General features: G+C 42.1%; 1 pseudogene; it reads right to left on the bottom strand.

The window, feature by feature from the left end:
* Positions 1-236: 236 nt before the first annotated feature.
* LOC149161414 (ATP-dependent DNA helicase Q-like SIM pseudogene) lies at positions 237-5,359 on the bottom strand (annotated as a pseudogene).
* Between the last annotated feature and the right edge of the window lie 226 nt (positions 5,360-5,585).

Raw genomic sequence — 5,585 nt, 5'->3', positions numbered from 1 at the left:
TTCCCATTTGATTGTATTTAAAATTAGAGAAATTTAGTTTTCAGTTAGAGAACCCTAGGATGGAGCCTCACACGTGGTATCAGAGCCCAGATTCAAAATCTGGACCCAATACCCACTAGACCCAAATCTCCACTAAAAGAGTTTATAACCCTAAAAGTTACTTGTAAGCATTTTTATTATAAAAATTATGTGGAACTGATTTCATTTAAGACTAAATTAATGATTTTTTTTTCATTCTACTGGCAATTTAGAACTTCTTTTATCACTGCCATGTGTATCCTCATGACTCTGATCTCTTGCATTTCCCTGCTCAAGTTCTCACAACTAGGTGGCCCATTGACACAAACATCACACAATCCACATTTCATCTAAATCAAATCCTCTCCGAAGTACTGTACAAGAATCTTTTCTCTACAAGATGTGGTAGAAACACCAAATCTGAAATACTCTAACAACATATTAAGTGTATCCTGCAGTTGTTCTGCATTTTTTTTACTTGGAAACAAGGAAGGAAGTCTTTTCATGTTAACATGTAGAGAGCAATCTGCCAGCAACCCATGTCTTCCAGCTCTCCCAGCTTCTTGGTAATAAGATTCCAATCTTTGTGGCCAACCATAATGAATAATTCGCCGCACATTTGCCTTATCAATTCCCATCCCAAAAGAAATAGTTGCAACAACCACCTATAGTTTATCATGATGAAATTGTTCATGGACTTGCCTCAACTAGCTCTTTTGGAAAATTTGCATGATAAGCTGCAGCCTTCACACCAAACTTGCTAAGAATCTTTGCTATCATTACTGTCTCTTTTCTTGTGGGTGTGTATATGATACTTCGACCCGATCCTAGTATAGGGAGTTCCTCAACCGATACAGTTTCAAAAGAACCACTTTATGGTTCTAAATGGTGGTCTTATTTGAAAATAGATCCTTCAAATTCACCAAATGTCACATCAAATTCATCATCCATATGCTCATCAGCCTCATCCTCAACGTATTCAACTATCATACTGTGACCTTTACAATTATCTCCTCCAGCTTTTATTAAAATGGTTTTTGCAATGATATGATCATCATTAATCTCCTCTTCATTTGATCCAGATTTAAATAGGACTCAAAAATACAGAGATAACCATATACACAAAGATGCAGCGGAAATAATACTTCATTTCATTAATGTAAAATACTAAAATATGCTTACAAACAGAAATGGAAATAAACTAGCTAGGGCGATGGTAGCTTATCTTTGAGAAGAGATGTGGCGGCGACATGCCTCTGGACTCTGCTACAATGAGGCTCGAAGACCTATTTATTGTTGAGAAACAATGGAAAACCCTTCACATCCCAAAACCTAACCCTAGAAGATGAAATGCCAAATTATGGGCCTTGTTTTGGGTAAGTTGGTACATCAAATTCCCGAGGTCGTAACTTTGGCACCCGATCTTCGTTTGACACGTACAGTAGCTCGTTAGAAATATCGATCCGAGAACTACAAATTTGGGAAGAGAAACATCAGTTCATGGACCCAAGTTGCTCCCATATTCCCAAAAACTTCATTTAGGGCCTCAAAACGGCTCTAGAAGTTCAGGACCTGAAAAACTACTAAAAATAGTAAATTGTGCTACAATTACGGAAACTGAAAAACTGAAAGAGAAAGTTGTGGGGGTCCAAATGGGATAGGTGGGTGGCCACCAACATCCACCTGGATCATTCCTCCCCCCCTTAGGAAGCAATGGTCCTCATTGCGTTGAGTTCCTCCATTTGCTGAACTTGGTCCCTGGTGCGCTATTCTGCAATCTCGGATGTGTCCAGTAATGGTGGGAAGCATGGTTGATGACGGTCCACATTGAACACTTGGTGCAGGCCAAGGAATGGAGGAATGTTGTGCTCCAAAGCATTGTTCCCCACAGCCTTGGTACTACTGTAAGGACCATGTCGGGGTTGGCGTTTCTGATGGGCTCTTGTAAGGCGCTCTTTTTGCATATGTAACCAAACTTTATTGCCCACTTGAAGCTTGTGTGGTACCCCTGTAGGTGAGGAGAAGTTGTTCCTATGTTCTTTCATGACCATATCCCTCTGTTTTTGCTGCTGCGTGGAGGAACCCTTCGCGGGGGTCATGGATGTGGCGACAATCTTCCCCTTACTTTGGGAACAAACCAGACAGAAAATAAATTTCCTAGTCTATGAGATGAGCTTGCTACCTTTCTTAGCAGTGATCAAATAGGTGGTGATAGGTGGGGCTACCTCCGGTATCCTATATAATGAATTACCCAAAGAAATAATAACAACACGAGGCCTTGACTCATACACAACATGTCAATTCCACAAGTATGGTTGGCCTAATAGTGCATCACAAACATCCGGAGGTGTAACATCACACAATACCTCGTCTGTGAAGGGCTTGATGCTGTACGGAAGGCGGCACTACTGGAAAACTTTGAGATCTCGTCCTTTATGAAGCCACCCGATACTGTACGACTGTGGTTGTGGTGTAGTCAATAGGCGCAACCATTTCATGACCTCTGCTGAAATGAGGTTCTTTTGGCTGCCACTACTAGTAATGAATTACAGCAATGAACCCTTCACCCACATCTGTGAGTGGAAAAGACGCTCCCCCTCCTCTGGGTCTTCGGGCTCATTCTTCTGGATCTTGGTGGTAGCAACAGTGACGTTGGGCTCCGCATCAATGATATACTTCCCTTTGCCATTCCCCTTGTCGGGTTCTGGCTCAGGGTCAGAACATGCATTTGATTCAGAAGCCTTCAACTTGACCACGAGCGACTGCTTGGTCCGACACTCACTTGTGTTGTGAGTGGGGCTCTTGTGGAAATCACACCACTTTCCTGTGTCCTTCGACTTCGTGGTGTTGTTCTTTTCTTGTGGCTTCGACAGGTTGTCTTGGGTCACCCCACCTTGGCTTTGTCCTTTGGTCTTTGGATTTGCAGATTCGAAGTCTCACTTCTTCTGTTTGAACTTTTGCTTGATTTTGACAGCGTATCGGTACGTCGTGCTGAGCGAGGAGATGTTCAGGAACTCCATCTCTTCTTGGATGTATCTGTGTAGGCAGCCACAGTATTTGAGTACTAGATGCAGCTCAGAATAATTGATACCCAATTATGTGCAAAGGGTATGAAAAATGTTTGTGAACTCTGGCACATCTTGGTCCCGTTCCTACCGCAGTGTGGTCCATTTGATGTATTTTTCCTCATAGCTTTTGACAGGGTAGTACTGCTCCTTGATGGCATCCTGGAATGAATCCCAAGTGGGTGCGGCTGAAAATAGTGAGCCTGTGCTTTCATTCTTCTGCTCGCAGTAGGTTTCCCACCAATCCTTGACGTGGGGGGCTACTTTGAGAAGAGCGAAAACAATATTTTCCCTTTCTCGAAAATTCATGAATAGAGAAATAACCCTCTAGCAGATTTAACCATTTATCTACGGCATATGCGTTTATCTGACCCTCGAATATGGGGATTTCAAAATTAACTTGTACCTTAAACAGTGTGGCATTTCCAGAGTAGCTGCTGGAAGCCAATACGTCGCCTCTGGGTAGCCGCTAAAGGATTTGTGCAAAGTTGTCAATCATCACATTCCCTTGTCGCTCAAGCACTTCTTCGAGCAAGATTTTGATAGGATCTCCTACCCCCTCATCTTTCTTCTCATCTGTCATGGGAGTTCGTCGGGATTTGCGAGGTTGGTCTTGCAAAGGTTCAACTAGTTCAAGCCCTAACTCCTTATATCTCGACCTTGTTGGGGACATGAAAAGAAAAATAGAGAAAAAACAGACCACTATGATACCACTGATCTGGATTTAAACAGGAATGCAACAAAATACAGAGATAACCATACACACAAAGATGCAGTGGAAATAATACTTCATTTCATTAATGTAAAATACTGAAATATGCTCACAAACAAAAATGGAAATAAACCGGCTAGGGCAATGGTAGCTTATCTCTGAGAAGAGACGTGGCGGCTACATGCCTCTGGACTATGTTACAATGAGGCTCGAAGGTCTATTTATTGTTGAGAAACAATGGAAAACCCTTCACATCCCAAAACCTAACCCTAGAAGATGAAATGCCAAATTGTGGGCCCTGTTTTGGGTAAGTTGGTCCATCAACTTCTCAGGGTCGTAACTTTGGCACCCGATCTTCGTTTGACGCATACAATAGCTCGTTAGAAAGATCTATCCGAGCTCCGAATTTCCCAAAAAACGTCGTTTAGGGCCTCAAAACAGCTCTGGAAGTTTAGGACCCGAAAAACTGCTAAAAATATTAAATTGTGCTACAATTACAAAGACCGAAAAATTGAAAGAGACACTTGTGGGGGTCCAAATTGGATAGGTGGGTGGCCACCAACATCCACCTAGATCATCATTGTTGTCTGATTCATTTAAGAATGTTTCATCTGAATCAGAATCAATTTCAATTGCAGATTCCTTGTTCCTGTCTATAAAATCCTTTTGAAAACCAACTCCTGCTTTGTTATTATTTGATGGGGCCCCTTGTCTAGTATACCTATCAATTATATCTTGAAAATCCACTTTGTAAGATTATGGACAAGTGGTCTGGCTATGATGCACAAAGGACCTCAAATTTGGTCTGAAAAAACAATGACATAACCATTTTTGTGTCTAGCTTCATGCCCAGAGAATTCATAATGTCTTCTCGAACACGATGTATAACTGTAGCGGTAAGTGCCATAATCAGTATATGATGCTTTACCAACTCAACGTTGCTTACCTGGAATTTTTCTCTCATTACATACAAGCACCTACAATCAAGTTGAAAATCATGACCCCATTTGGACACACAATTAAATTCGTCAATAGCAAAAAGAGTAATACCATGACTTTCTGCAAGCTTTTGTAATGACCCAATTACTCATAGAAGTGTCTCTAGACAGACATAAATAATGTCATACATCCCTTCTATAGCTCTATCCTTAATTATTTTGTCAACTTGCCCTGAACAAAGGAAACAAGCAGAAACTCCATGTTTTTCCAGCTTTAAGCATTGATCCTGCATAAGGCTGATTAATGGAGATAACACCACTACAACTTTCCCAGTCAATAATGCAGGAAGCCAGAAGCAAAGAGATTTTCTTGAGCCCGTTGCTACAAGAACGAGGTATTCTTGATGACATGCCCATGCCTTCAAATCCTCTTTCTAAAATCACTTCAATTTTTTATAGCCAAAGCGCGCTGTTGTAAAAGAGTTATGATTTCTATTCCCAATCCAGTTGTGTGTCTTGTAAAGGATCAGTGGTAAGTTGTTTCCATGAAATTCATCCTGCAACAAATGCAGTTGCCTAGTATCTGCAACATTTCTGGCTGCATCCCCGGATGCGGGTGCCACCATGCAAGACCTGGTAAGGCCACTTGCCACGGTCGACAGGACATGCGACGGACGGAGGGCATTAAGGCTCCTCGCCGCCACCTCCCATCGACCAGCAACGCAGCACTCGAGCCTTAATGAAGGTGCAGGTACCACAGAGGAGGAGGATGGCCGCATTCAATGCGGGGACATTCCGGAAGAATGAAGAGGTTGTTAAATTTGTCGATTGGGATGCAGATGAAGCCCACTG

The sequence above is a fragment of the Pinus tabuliformis genome, chromosome 5_2, assembly GCF_031772625.1.
Source record: "Pinus tabuliformis cultivar Carrire ecotype Pingquan chromosome 5_2, CPIR1, whole genome shotgun sequence".
Classification (NCBI taxonomy): domain Eukaryota; kingdom Viridiplantae; phylum Streptophyta; class Pinopsida; order Pinales; family Pinaceae; genus Pinus; species Pinus tabuliformis.
The sequence above is the reverse complement of the archived record's forward strand: the minus strand, read 5'-3'. Positions and strand labels throughout refer to the sequence as shown.